This window comes from Lepidochelys kempii, chromosome 8 (assembly GCF_965140265.1).
Source record: "Lepidochelys kempii isolate rLepKem1 chromosome 8, rLepKem1.hap2, whole genome shotgun sequence".
NCBI classification, from domain to species: domain Eukaryota; kingdom Metazoa; phylum Chordata; order Testudines; family Cheloniidae; genus Lepidochelys; species Lepidochelys kempii.
In genome coordinates, this window is record NC_133263.1 from 73,018,570 (window position 1) to 73,033,799 (window position 15,230).

The 15,230-nt window shown below is 39.3% G+C and overlaps 1 protein-coding gene across 3 annotated transcripts in view; it reads right to left on the bottom strand.

Moving 5' to 3' along the window:
- LOC140916053 (uncharacterized) overlaps positions 1-15,230 on the bottom strand; it is a 258,662-nt gene that overhangs the window by 129,769 nt on the left and 113,663 nt on the right. The window contains exon 1 of one of the 3 annotated variants that reach the window (XM_073356981.1): positions 9,216-9,648. The exons of the other annotated variants lie outside the window; for them this stretch is intronic. The gene's annotated coding sequence lies outside the window, so the exon portion shown is untranslated. Of the gene's footprint in view, positions 1-9,215; positions 9,649-15,230 lie in introns of those variants that run through there. 3 annotated transcript variants of the gene reach the window in all.

Here is a 15,230-nt window from a genome sequence, read left to right on the forward strand (position 1 = left end):
GCAGCTGCTATTAACTGTTACCTGTCCTTGGGACTAGCCAAGGAATGAGCCCAGACCAAGGGTGAAACTGAGCAGCACTGAGGTTTGTTTATTGGCGTGAGTTGAGCTATACTTACACACACATCACATTCATGCTGGCCAGCTGCAGGTGTGGGTGTAGATTGATTTTGATTTTGCAGGTGGCTGAGGCTGGCCAGGTGACAGCTGCCCGGAGATCGGCTGTGAGGCAACGAGAGTCCCCGAAGTCCCTTCAGATCCATAGGAGGGCTCTACTGTATCCGGTCTAGTCCCCAGTTTAGTGTGCTGTTACATTTCCTTGTTGGTCCGCTGACCTGGCCACCCATCTCAAGATTTATACCTTCACCAAGATAATACCATGGTTCCATAAAAGGTGATATTTGCCTCTTTGTTTTGCCATTGGCTGTTACTCACACTATCTCACATATTCCTTACGTTAATTGATTGCATATTCATAAGTATGAATACAATTGATTATATAGAGCAATGCAGCTTTAAGCAAGCATCTAACATTATTGGGGACTTTCCGCTGCTTGTGGCTTTGTAATGGCGTAACAGGAAACTGTGCAGACTGCACTCGAAAGAGCAAATGTCGGGGGGGCCACATCCGGCTACATTAACATCCTTCTCAGATACATGGAATGGAAAGTATGCTCTTGTATGATATGACAACATCAGCTGTTTCTATTCCGAATACAGGACAGAAGTATTTATTGAACACTTCTGCCTTATTATTGATAATTCTACCATTTCCATCTAGTATTGGTCCAGTACTATTATTAGGAATCTTTTTGTTCCTAATATACTTTTAAAACTCCTTCTTATTGTCCTTAGCTCTGTGGGCCATAAATTTCTTCTTATGTCCCTTTGCTTCCATTATCAAATTTTCTACAATTCCTAGCTTTTGGTTTATATTCATTTCTATCAACTTCCCCTTTTTTCCATATGTTACATTTTTTAAAAAATTTTATCTTGAGCCTGACCACTTAAAATAGCAGGGTGGACATTGCAGCACTTGGGGTGGCTCAGGCTAGCTTCCCAAGTCTGAGCCCACCCAATCCCCTCAGACCAAACTCAAGTGGCTAGCATGAGCCACTGCCAGTTCCACAAAATCCACACTGTTGTTTTTAGTGCACTAATTCAAGCTGAACTAGCATTAGTGTCTACCCGCATTGAGAATCACACTTCTCCAGCTGCAGTGTAGATATACTCCCAGGGACCCTAGGTTCATATTCTGGTTGTAAATTCATGCTGAAGTCCAAGCAACCATTTCTACATTGCTATTACCCCTGCTCGCTAAATTAATGCTAATGCAAGTATGCCTAGCCATGCTACCATAACACCTTTTCTTTGCAGTGTAGATATACCATAAAAGAGCTGCTTCCCTGTCACTGAAACAATGGAACAGTGCTGAGTTGAGGACATGTTCCCAGACTGCTGTCTCAATCCCTTTTGGGACTAAAGAAGATTACGCTCCTAAAGCCTGAGCAACTTCCTTGCAGAGCTCCAGAGGAGACAGCGTCCATTTGAAGAGTAGAGGTAGCAAGAGGGACCAGTAGGAAGAAGGGACTTTGCAGCCTGGTATGATAAATCATGGGAGCACTAAAGCTTGGTGGAGGGTTGGGACTCTGCAGCCTGCTGAGGGAGTACTGGACAAGGGAAAGCCTTTGAGCAACACCGTTGCCGGTTCCTCTAGTAGCTTGTAACTATCGCACAACAACTCCTTATCCCATAGCTCCAGTCCCCTTAACACCTCCCATGTCCCTCCCACTAGCCCTCACCTCCCATGCCTGTGAGGCCTCTTTCCTGTTCCATGCAGGCTGGGACCCAAATGGGTAAGTAAAAAGTATTAGAGAAGCCACATGGTTGCCTCACCAGGTACCAAAGCAGCCCCCTAACAGCCAGGAATATCAACTGCAGTTGAAGTGAACGGAATGAGGGACACGCAGGCTGAGCTGGAGGGTGGGAGACTGGAGAAATGAGAATCACACAATGTGTGTGACACTTGGCAAACTGAGGGGAGCAAAAAATTGGGGAGGGGGGAATAGGACATCCAAAGTGAATTCACTCAGTGTGTAGGAGAAACAAAAATTGTTTTATTTAAGGGGTCTGAAATGCTTTATTTGTGTGGGAGTAGGGAGTTTACTATGATTTTAATAGTGGGGAGAGAATCCTGACTGGGACCTCTGAGGCACTACCTAATATTGTTGAAATGAAATAAAGCACATGTTTGCTTTTTAATGTTGCACTGTGTCAAGGTTCCTTCTCCACTCTGAACTCTAGGGTACAGATGTGAGGACCTGCATGAAAGACCCCCTAAGCTTATTATTACCAGCTTAGGTTAAAAACTTCCCCAAGGTACAAACTTTGCCTTGTCTTTGAACCCTAGGCTGTCACCACCAAGCATGTTAAACAAAGAACAGGGAAAGAGCCCACTTGGAGACGTCTTCCCCCCAAAATATCCCCCCAAGCCCTTTACCCCCTTTCCAGAGGAAGGCTTGATAAAAAAATCCTCACCGATTTGTATAGGTGAACACAGACCCAAACCCTTGGATCTTAAGAACAATGAAAAAGCAATCAGGATCTTAAAAGAAGAATTTTAATTAAAGAAAAAGTAAAAGAATCACCTCTGTAAAAATCAGGATGGTAAATACCTTACAAGGTAATCAGATTCAAAACATAGAGAATTCCGCTAGGCAAAACCTTAAGTTACAAAAAGACACAAAAACAGGAATATACATTCCATTCAGCACAGCTTATTTACCAGCCATTTAAACAAAAGGAAAGCTAACGCATTTCTAGCTAGATTACTTACTAACAAGTTCTAATACTTCATTCCTGTTCTGTTCCCAGCAAAAGCGTCACACAGACAGACAGACCCTTTGTTCCCCCACCCCCTCCAGCTTTGAAAGTATCTTGTCTCCTCATTGGTCATTTTGGTCAGGTGCCAGCGTGGTTATCTTAGCTTCTTAACCCTTTACAGGTGAAAGAGTTTTTCCTCTGGCCAGGAGGGATTTTATAGTTCTGTATACAGAAAGGTGGTTACCCTTCCCTTTATATTTATGACACACTGTATCACTTGTTTTAAGCACTTCCACGATATCAAAGGCCTATAACTCTGTGGTATATAATTGCCAGCTCCAGCCCCACTAATTTTGGGCACCAGCTGCCACAATACCTAGAGCAGGGGTTGGAAGACTTTGGCACACAGCCCACTGACCTAAAGTGACCAGCCAGGAAACAGCTGGTCTCACACACAGTAAGAGATAGATGCTACCCTAAACAGTTTACACTCTAAAGAGACAAGACAGAGCAAAGGTAGGGGAGAAGAACTGAGACACAGGGGCCATGTTTAGGCTTCACCTGAGTCTTCACCTCAACCAGCTATGCTGAGGTAAAACTCTAACTTACCCCACCTATGCTAGGACTTTACAATCTGCTAGCAGTCTCATGACAAACACCCCTGTTTAGGCACAGCCAGAGAGATAAGCAACCCCCAAGGTCACACAGGATATCTGTGACAGAGCCAGAATTTGAACCCACATCTATTAAGGTACAGCCAAATGCCCTAACCACAAAACTATCTTTCCTCCACATGGCAGAAACAGCAATCATTGACAAGTCTAAGCATTTTATTTTTTTTACTCAGGAACGCTGATGATTTAAGTCCCAAATGTTTTTATAAAAAAAAATTACAACAAAATCAGCCTAACATTGTAATGTATAACTATTGCATAACACGAAGAATGCCTACAGCTGGTATGTTATTTGATTACACCTTAATGCAGTAGGGTCACAGCTAGTAAAGTAATAAAACAACTAGTGAGAGTGGACTAGGGAAAAATCATCATGGCTTTGGTAAATGTAAGTTATGGCTCTTTAACATGTTTAAATTACTTTGATAGCCTTAACAAAATGGTCAGTAATGGAGATCTAGTACATACAGCTTATTCAGACTGACATAGGGCCTGAGTTCTGTGAATAATTTATATTTCATGATAAGTGAAAATTAATATGAGAAGTTTTAAAAGGGACACCGCAATAAATAATTCACACTTGTACTACAGTAGCAGATCTAATATTAGAGCTGTGTCTAAATTCCAGATTTCACTTCAGAGTTCTACTAGGATTCACAATGCCAAAGTCTTAAAAACTCAAAATCTAAAAAACAAAGCTGGGTTAAAACCATAAGTTTATCCTGTTTGCACAGTAAATCCACACAAAACTGAATTTTGCATGATTCTGAGGCATCTCCCTTAAGGTGGGCCATGTTTAGAAGATTCCAGTTCAGCTTAAGAAGATTACAACCTGTCGCAAGTCTTTCAATGATCATAGCCTGAATTTCAAGTTCATGTTGAAACTTGAAACTATGTTAGTTTTTTGGTGAACATTTTGCACAGCTCTAGTATATACATCCTTCAGACTGCAACCAGCAAAACCATACCTGAGCAGGTCCAACCCAGTAAAGGACAATGCTACACATATACCTTGCAGTTGGAGAGATACACAGAAATAGCAAGCTATTATATAAACTGTATTAAAGTGGAATAAATAATTTTAGAAAATTATTTGACAAAGATAACCTCTTTCAGTTCATGGGACATGACTGCATTGCAATTTCCTTGAATTCATTACTCAGAAGTAAGCATTTTCCTCAGCTGGCACACTGTTAATATAGAAGTTTGCTATGCCACCTGCCCCAGCAGCCCCCAGTGTAGCAGTGTTTCAGGGTGAGAGGGGGTATGGTTGGAGTGATAGTGTGCTCTGGCAATCCCAGGGTACTGTGGCTATCCCAGACTACCCTAAGGAACCCTGTAGCCAGGGCTGGCAAAGAAACAGTCCTTTGACCAGCTCCTTTTTTGATCCTTCTCTTCTGGTCTAGAAATCCAGTCTTAAAAAAATTAAGACAGGGAAAAACCCTCACTTTGAATAGGCCAGTCACAGTAACCAAATACCATTAAGTTATATGGTAAAATAGATTCTGCTTTATCTAGATTAACCAAACGCTCATCAGTTGATCTTGCCACATAATTGTTAAATAGCTTTACCTTTTGTTCAGGGTCAGGTATAATTTCCTTGCCTGTTTCTAAAGTTAATATATTTTTCCTGGGCACAGAACGAAAAAGGTCATTAACTACAATCCAAAACTTTAAAAACGGAGAAGGATTTATCTCCAGATCACTAGCAAATGACAACCTTTCAAATGAACATTTTAAATCCATTATGAGCTTTTTACTACAAGGCAGAATATATATTTGACATTCTGGAACATGAGAACATGAGATGGTCAAGTTCAGGATCCTGACACAAGGAAGAAAGGAAAGCAGCAAAATACGGACCCTGGACTTCAGAAAAGCAGATTTTGACTCCCTCAGGGAACTGATGGGCAGGATCTCCTGGGAGAATAACAGGAGGGGAAAAGGAGTCCAGGAGACCTGGCTGTATTTTAAAGAATCCTTATTGTGGTTGCAGAAATAAACCATCCCAATGTGTAGAAAGAATAGTAAATATGGCAGGCGACCAGCTTGGCTTAACAGTGAAATCCTTGCTGATCTTAAACACAAAAAAGAAGCTTACAAGAAGTGGAATATTGGACAAATGACCAGGGAGGTGTACAAAAATATTGCTCAGGCATGCAGGAGTGAAATCAGGAAGGCCAAATCACACTTGGAGTTGCAGCTAGCAAGAGATATTAAAAGTAACAAGAAGATATGTTAGCAACAAGAAGAAAGCCAAGGAAAGTGTGGGCCCCTTACTGAATGAGGGAGGCAACCTAGTGACAGATGATGTGGAAAAAATTAATGTACTCACTGCTTTTTTTGCCTCTGTTTTCACGAACAAGGTCAGCTCCCAGACTACTACACCGGGCAGCACAGCATGGGGAGGAGGTGACCAGCCCTCTGTGGAGAAAGAAGTGGTTCGGGACTATTTAGTAAAGCCGGATGAACACAAGTGCATGGGACTGGATGCACTGCATCTGAGGGTGCTAAAGGAGTTGGCGGATGTGATTGCAGAGCCATTGGTCATTATCTTTGAAAACTCATGGTGATCGGGGGAGATCCCGGAAGACTGGAAAAAGGCTAATGTAGTGCCCATCTTTAGAAAAGGGAAGGAGAAGGATCCAAGGAACTACAGGCCACTCAGCCTCACCTCAATCCCTGGAAAAATCATGGAGCAGGTCCTCAAGGAATCAATTCTGAAGCACTTAGAGGAGAGGAAAGTGATCAGGAACAGTCAGCATGGATTCACCAAGAATAAGTCATGCCTGACTAACTTAATTGCCTTCTATGATGAGATAACTGGCTCTGTGGATGAAGGGAAAGCAGTGGATGTGCTATTCCTTGACTTTAGCAAAGCTTTTGATACGGTCTCCCACAGTATTCTTGCCAGCAAGTTAGAGAAGTATGGATGGTATGGTATGGTAGCTGGATGAATGGACTATAAGGTGGATAGAAAGCTGGATAGATCTTCGGGCTCAGCGGATATAGATCAATGGCTCCATGTCTAGTTGGCAGCTGGTATCAAGCGGAGTGCCCCAAGGGCCGGTCCTGGGACCAGTTTTGTTCAATATCTTCATTAATGATCTGGAGGATGGCATGGATTGCATCCTCAGCAAGTTTGCAGATGACACTAAACTGGGAGGAGTGGTAGATACACTGGAGGGTAGGGATAGGATACAGAGGGCCCTAGACAAATTAGAGGATTGGCCCAAGAGAAATCTGATGAGATTCCACAAGGACAATTGCAGAGTCCTGCACTTAGGATGGAAGAATCCCATGCATTGCTACAGACTAGGGACCGAATGGCTAGGCAGCAGTTCTGCAGAAAAGGACTTAGAGGTTACAGTGGACGACAAGCTGGATATGAGTCAACAGTGGGCCCTTGTTGCCAAGAAGACTTACAGCATTTTGGGCTGTATAAGTAGGTGCACTGCCAGCAGATCGAGGGATGTGATCATTCCCCTCTATTCAACATTGGTGAGGCCTCGTCTGGAGTACTGTTTCCAGTTTTGGGCCCCACACTACAAGAAGGATGTGGAAAAATTGGAAAGAGTCCAGTGGAGGGCAACAAAAATGATTAGGGGGCTGGAACACATGATTTATGAGGAGAGACTGAGGGAACTGGGATCGTTTAGTCTGCGGAAGAGAAGAATGAGGGGGAATTTGATAGCTGCTTTCAACTATCTGAAAGGGGGTTCCAAAGAGGATGGATCTAGACTGTTCTCAGTGGTAGCAGATGACAGAACAAGGAGTAATGGTCTCAAGCTGCAGTGGGGGAGGTTTAGGTTGGATATTAGGAAAAACTTTTTCACTAGGAGCGTGGTGAAGCACTGGAATGGGTTACCTAGGGAGGTGGTGGAATCTCCCTCCTTAGAGGTTTTCAAGGTCAGGCTTGAAAAAGCCCTGGCTGGGATGATTTAGTTGGGGATTGGTCCTGCTTTGAGCAGGGGGTTGGACTAGATGCCCTCCTGAGGTCCCTCCCAACCCTGATATTCTATGATTCTATGAAAGGAGAAACTGTTGTCATTAGGCTTTACTATATCTTCCTAAAAAGACCTCTGCTTATTATACATTTTTTAGAAGACCACCCTTAAAATAAAATTTAGCCTGTGATGGGGTCATTAATGAATAAATTAGTCCAATTGTGATTTTATAATTGCCATTGTAAATGTTCTAAATTTAAGCATCTGGAAGAGAGAACATTTTCAATGTGGTGAAAACTGTTTTTGAATTGGCAGAGTTGGTAGACCTAGAGTGTTGTACTTTGCCCCCGCTTAACAGAGTTGCTTTTCCATAATACCTGTAGCAAAGGGGACTGAATTCTTCACTGGAGTTTACTGGTTTTGCTGAGGGTACAGCAGCAAGGCAAATTCATTTAAGCTAGTAAATTGGTTCAGAGTATACTTCCTTGTGTCCATTTTGCTCACCTATTTTCAGATGTCTCCAAATTCCACTGCATAATTTTTGTTCAGAAAAAGACAAACAATTGACTCCTTTATAATATTCACATTTTTAAAGAAAACATTTGAAAATTACTGATATTGCAACAGTATTTGCAATCTAAATTTGATTTTAAGTTATACTTTTGAAGGAGTAATATTTTGGGGGGTTGTCCATGTTATTTCATTTTTATGGAATCATAATAAACTAATTACTTGTAGGAAATATTCCTTTAAACTTTTGATGGCCTTCTAATAGTGGAACTAGACTGAAAAGAAAAAGCACAAGGATAAGGAAATCAGTTTTAACAGCACTGGGAAAAGTCTTAAAATCATTTGAAAAGACCTAGAGAGCTCATCTAGCTCATGCTCTTATGTTATGGTAGAATTGATTTAATTATTCATTCATTCTGTAGTTTAATTTGTTTTCTGATTTCACATTACTCATGTATAGAGACGTATATGCATACTATACATAAAGATTAAGGTTGATGAACTGAGCATTCAGAAGTTGGGAAACGCAATATTAAGGTTGTACACACAATCTTAACTCTGCCACTTTGTACCTTAAAACATTATTTCTCTTTATATCATTAATGATCTGGAGTTTCTTATATAACCTCACAGTAACTTTCTCTACAGTACATACAGTATTCAGATTTGGGTTGATTTTCAAGTCTGAATGAGTTCTATAAGTTTGAAAAAAAATCAGTACATCATTTTAAAATTAGGGAAGTTAGAAAAACTTTTATTTGATTTTTAGATCACTTCAAACTGAACACAGTTTAAAACACTGAGGGGTTATAAAGCTCTGAAGCAATCTCATTTGTACATGCCAAATTTATCAGACTTGATAGTGCATTAGGGTTCAGAATTAAAGGGAAGAAAGCATGAGGTTGTGATGAAGGCATACAACTGACAAGACTGGGCTCTCGTTCTGGCTTCCCCCACAGTTTTTCTATGTGATCTTGAGAGAGTAAGATAATCTTACATCTTCTTGGAATTTAATAATTTATAATTCATTTTCAAGGTTTAGCATATCTATTTCTCAATGTCTTTCTAATGAAAGGATTATCTTTGTTTTGATGAATCCACCACCATATTTTCCTATCTTTGTAATTTATCCAGCACCATATTTATATATCCCCTTGTTGATTACAAATCCATTTACCGGATATTGAAGCTAAATTTATTGGTGTGTAATTCTGACCTTTCTTCCACACTTCCCCGCATCTTAAAATAAATGGTAGTTACTCACTTCTCCAGTACTGTGCAATATTAATTATCCTCCAGTTAGTCTCCAAGATAGATACCAACATTTTCAGTACTATTGTTTGTTCCTTTAGTAGCGATGTGAACATCTTCAGACCCTGCTGCTCTGAATACTTCCTGGTTTTCTAAGTATTCTTTGGCTTGTTACTTCCTGCCTTCTGGTCTCTCCGTTTTCTCACTATTCCATTAAGCAAGCTATAACTATTATCTTTTTTTAATAAATACTGAAGCTTGGTGGCTACTAAGCATTTCATCATTCTCCTCGTCAACCATTATTTGCTCTCCTTGCCTGGTAAGCAGCAGATCTGCACTTTTCTTTTTCATCCTCTTGTTTCTTATGTATTCATAAAACTTTATCATATTCCTTTTTACATCCTCTACTAACAGTACTTTTCTTTGTTTTGCCATTTCTGAGTTCGTTCCTATATGTTCTACAGTAGAACCTCAGAGTTACGAACACCAGAGTTATGAACTGACCAGTCAACCATACATTTTGTTTGCAACTGGAAGTACACAATCAAGCAGCAGCAGAGACCAAAAAAAAAAAAAAGCAAATACAGTACAGTACGGTGTGAAACAAACTACTGAAAAAATAAAGGGAAAGCAGCACTTTTCTTCTGCATAGTAAAGTTTCAAAGCTGTATTAAGTTAATATTCAGTTGTAAACTTTTGAAAGAACAACCATAACATTTTGTTCAGTGTTATGAACAACCTCCAATCCCGAGGTGTTTGCAGCTCTGAAGTTCTATTGTACTTCTTCCCCTGTATTCTGGTAATATCTCCTCTTTCAAATGTTATGTGTGACTCCTTTTTTTATTTTGAGATCTTTACATGCCTTTTGGTGCAGCCTCATTGGTCTTTTACATCTTTTCCTACTAGAAAGGAATAAAGAAAACTTTAAAACTTTTATCACCCGTTGAATTTTATTGTCTCTACTAATCTGGCCTTGGGGAACAAGGAAAATAGACTAGGCTTGATTTTCAAAGGTGCTGAGGAGCTGTAGCTTCCATTGATTTCAATTGGACTTCTAGGTACAACCAGTTCTGGAAAAAAATCAAGCCCATTGAGTTCTTCCTTATACAGGGTAAAGTAATGGGCTGTCTTGCAAGGTGCAGACTTGAGTATCTCCTGTAAGGCTCTAAGATGATCACCTTCAGAGCCCATTGAATTTAATGAAAGTTGAGGGCACATACCTCCTTCAGGACTGGGCCTCATGTTTGTGCATAGGTTCCAAAATCATGACTTTTGGAGCAATTCCAAAGCAGAAGAGTGTGAGATCAGCATTCGCTTACTTTGGTTGCCAGTGCTGCCTGTGTTCTCTCCTATCCAATCCACCAGCCAAATAGGCTCAGACTTGCAGACAATCATTGTCCAGAATCCCAGATGATAAAAATGTAATATTCAGAAGATTAGGTTTATGTACAACCATAGTAAAAGCTATGATTTAAAAAAGAGAAAAAAAACACATTAAAATTATTAATCCCTATTTCTTCTCCTAAAATATGTTGCTGTCCATTTGGCAAATTGATTTGTTCCTATGTTTCTACTAAGGCAGAATGGAACATTTTTCTTTTTTTTGTTTGTTTTAGTTATTGTTGTGACAGTTTTCTTCTTCCCTATCATCACCGGATGACAGACATAAGAGCAGCTTGGGAACTCCAACATTGTCTTCCACTGCAGAAAATCAAAACAGGGATCAGTTTCATAGGCACAAGGAATATTGATTTATATTTCATAGAGAAGTTCTGACCAAACTGAAACAGTTTAAAATAAAGATGGCCCACATTTTGTGGAGTTTGTATGTGAATAGCTGGATCTGAACCCAAGCCTACTATTATGTTTCTGGGTGGGATCCAAAACTGTAAAGAGCTTTTTTTCAGGTTCTCTTTTTAGATACTCAGAATTTATATGTAGGTCAAGAATAGCTGATTTTTTGAAATGTCCCCCATTTGAAGTGGCCAAGCCTAGCAAGAACAGCTCAGAAGCCTTTGACACCATCAAAGGTCAGTCAACCTGAAGCCTACTCTGGCCAGACCTAATTTAAACCTTATCCAGATTGAGGTGCTGCCTCTTTAACCTCTCTCTATCATTCAGGTACGACTGGTCAACATTTGGAACTAACCAGGTCAATATGGTCCTCTCAAGAATAAATACAGCAGGTTCTTAAAGTGGCAAAACAGATAAATAAGATCAAATTTTTAGAGAGTAAAATTTAATAAATTGAAAAGCAAAGCAAATTAATCACACTGTTAAGCAATAGAATACCAGTTAAAATTTATTAAATATTTCTGATGTTTTTCTACATTTTCAAATATATCAATTTCAATTACAAAGTGTACAGTGCTCACTTTATATTATTTTTGTTACAAATATTTGCACTGTATTTTTCAATTCACCTCATACAAGTACTGGAGGGCAATCTCTTTACCAAGAAAGTGCAAATTACAAATGTAGGGTTTTTTGTTACATAACTGCACTCAAAAACAAACCAATGTAAAACTTTAGAGCCTACAAGTCCTCTCAGTCCTACTTCTTGTTCAACCCATAGCTAAAAGAAACAAATTTGCTTACATTTGCAGGAGATAATGCTGCCCACTTCTTAATTACAATGTCACCTGAAAGTGAGAACAGGCGTTCACATGGCACTGTTGTAGCTGGTGTCACAAGATATTTACGTGCCAGATGTTCTAAAGATTGCTATGACTCTTCATGCTTTGGCCATTATTCCAGAGGACATACTTCCGTGCTGATGACACTCGCTAAAAAAAAAATGCGTTAATTAAATTTGTGACTGAACTCCTTGGGGAAGAATTGTGTCTACTGCTCTGTTTTACCCACATTCTGCATATATTTCATGTTCTAGCAATTTCGGATGATGACCCAGCACATGTTTATTTTAAGAACACTTTCACTGCAAATTTAACAAAATGCAAAGAAGATATCAATGTGAAAATTTTAAGATAGCTACAGCACTTGACTGAAGATTTAAGAATCTGAAGTGCCTTCCAAAATCTGAGAGGCACGAAGTGTGGAGCATGCGTTCAGAAATCATAAAAGAACAAAACTCTGATGTGGAAACTACAGAACCCAAACCACCAAAAAAGAAAATCAACCTTCTGCTGGTGGCATCTGACTCAGATGATGAAAATGAACATTTGTTCGTCCACACTGCTTTGGATCGTTACCAAGCAGAACCAGTCATCAGCATGGACGCATGTCCTCCAGAATGGTGGTTGAAGCATCAAGGGACATATGTATCTTGGCACATCTGGCATGTAAATATCTTGCAACACTGGCTACAACAGTGCCATGGAAATGCCTTTTCTCACTTTCAGGTGACATTGTAAACAAGAAGCAGGCACCATTATCTTCTGCAAATGTAAACAAACTTGTTTATCTGAACAATTGGATAAACAAAAAATAGGACTGAGTGGACTTGTAAGCTCTAAAGTTTTACATGGTTCTGCTTTTGAATGCAGGGTTTTTTGTACATAATTCTACTTTTGTAAATTCAACTTTCATAATAAAGAGATTTCACTACAGTACTTGTATTAGGTGATAGAAAAATATTGTTTCTTTTGGTTTTTATAGTGCAAATATTTGTAATAAAAAATAAATATAAAGTGAGCACTGTACACTTTGTATTCTGTGTTGTAATTGAAATCAATATATTTGAAAATGTAGAAAACATCTGAAAATATTTAAATAAATGGTATTCTATTATTGTTTAACGGCACAATTAATCGCATGATTAATCACGATTAATTTTTTAATCACTTGACAGCCCTAATCCAAATGTAATTAATTTTAGAGACAAAATGTGACATGCAGTATAAATATCCTAAACAGTCAGTTATTTCTTGGTCCTCTTGTTGAAAATATTGTATCTTCCCTTTCCCTGTTCCTGGGATTTATTTATTTTTAAGTTTTTATTTAAGCATATATTTGGTAGTTTTGTTTTTAATAAGAGCTGAGGTGTTCCTTGGCATTTCTACTGCAACAGCAGGACTTGAACTTAAGGTCAAATGAACGGAACAGTGTGTTCCGTTTCCATGGAAACGGTTCTAGTATAATATCAGGTACTAAGATACCAAGAATGAAGTGATAAAACCACTACATTATTTTAATAAACAAGTTCTACTGTAATCATTTAATTATATATATATATATATATATATATATATATATATATATATATATATATATATATATATATATAGTGGTTCTTTCAAAAATATTTATGTTTACCCTGCATGGCCTTTTATTCATTATCTAGCAAATGAAAAACTGTTTCCTTTCCTGAAAACGTTAGAGATATAGGCACACTGAGAACTCGTTAAGGCTTCTATACATTTTAAAGCATGGGTTTTACCATATTTTAGGTGCACCACATTTTGCAGACACAAACACCCCAATTGAACACTTCATTTTAATTTCATTTTACATTTCCTGACTCTGCCTCAACCTTTTTAAAAAATGTATCATTGTATTTTAATATAGTTTTAATATGTCTAATCATACACCCCATACTTTGAAGTCACTTTTTATACAAAGGACAAAACTGAAAGCAAGCTATCACCAACTCATTCATTTAGAAACTTGAGAGATGGCCCTTGCACTATTTCTCTGAACCTCTAGATCTGTCAGACTGCCTAGGGAAGTGAATTCCAGAGGCAAGGGCCCTCTGTAGAGAATCTTAGCTAGAGCTGGCTTCAGCTACCATGGCAGCTCTTGCAGAGAGAGATGATTTGTCAGAGACAGATCCAAACCAGTTTATAGGGCTGCATAGGTCAAAGTCAGCACCTTGAAATCCACCTGGAAGGCAGTACAGATGTAAAAGAACCAGTGAGAATATATGCTGCCTCTCATACTGAAGTGGGCAAAATATTCTGCTCCAGCTCTAGTTTGAGTGAACTTCCAGGGCAACCCAAAGTAATCCATTCTAGAGGTGCCAGAGGTATAAATTATAGTGGTAAAGTCTGCATTTGAGACAAAGATCACAAATTCCTAACCAAACCAAAGCAAACATAAAATGGCACCTCTGAGGTCCACTGATGCTACTTGAGGCTACAGAAGTAACCAGCACTAGCAGCTCAATCTCTATATTATAGCCAAAGCCAAAACCCAAACTGACTGGGATCCAAGAATCCTGAGAACTCAATATATTACCAAAGAAACAGGAAATTCCCTTGACTTTGAATGATCTTAGCTGTAAAGTAACCTGACACTTCTTCACAGGAAGATACACTGGACCCTGCCAGTAGATGGAAACCACCCACATTAAATCAGGTTGTTAACCATCCAGGACACACACGGATCACAAGCCATGGTGCAGAAAAATAACTAACTTTCTTTACCTCCGACACACCCTGGGCATAAGATTTCACAGAGTCTTTACACCATTATTGGTCAGATTAAGAACAAGACTCCTACCACCAGTTCCCTAGAGACCTTTCTCCCTGATTCATCAAGCCATCAGAACATCCTGGTTTGAAACACATTGGTACCCTACCACATTCCAGGGAGGTTTAAGAATTTCAACGAACAATTGACCCAGTACTGCCCTGCTTGATTTTACTGGCCAAATGGAGCAAGGATGCAATTCACAGGTCCCACAGGAACACAAGTGTGCAAAACTACTCTAAACTCCCATGGCACATGCCAGATCTCTCTTCTCTGTGTAAGTCAGACTCTCCTTAATGCACAAATTACTATTTTTCTTTCTCTTATGTATATAAGACATCACCATTGATCAGAGTGTCCCTGTATCTCTTCATGGTCACAAAGGTTCAGTAGAATTTTTACTCAGAGCGTATATGTGGAAAAATGAAGGGGTGTGTAGAAGTGGGAGGAAAAAGAAGTCAACACCTCTCATAATCTTGTGACTCCTGTGTATACATGGAGGGCAGTGCTTGTAGTTAACAAAACTGTGCACTGACATTAAAACAGATAACAATATTAATTCTTCACATACCGACAACCTGGCATTGCTCAGCCCCAG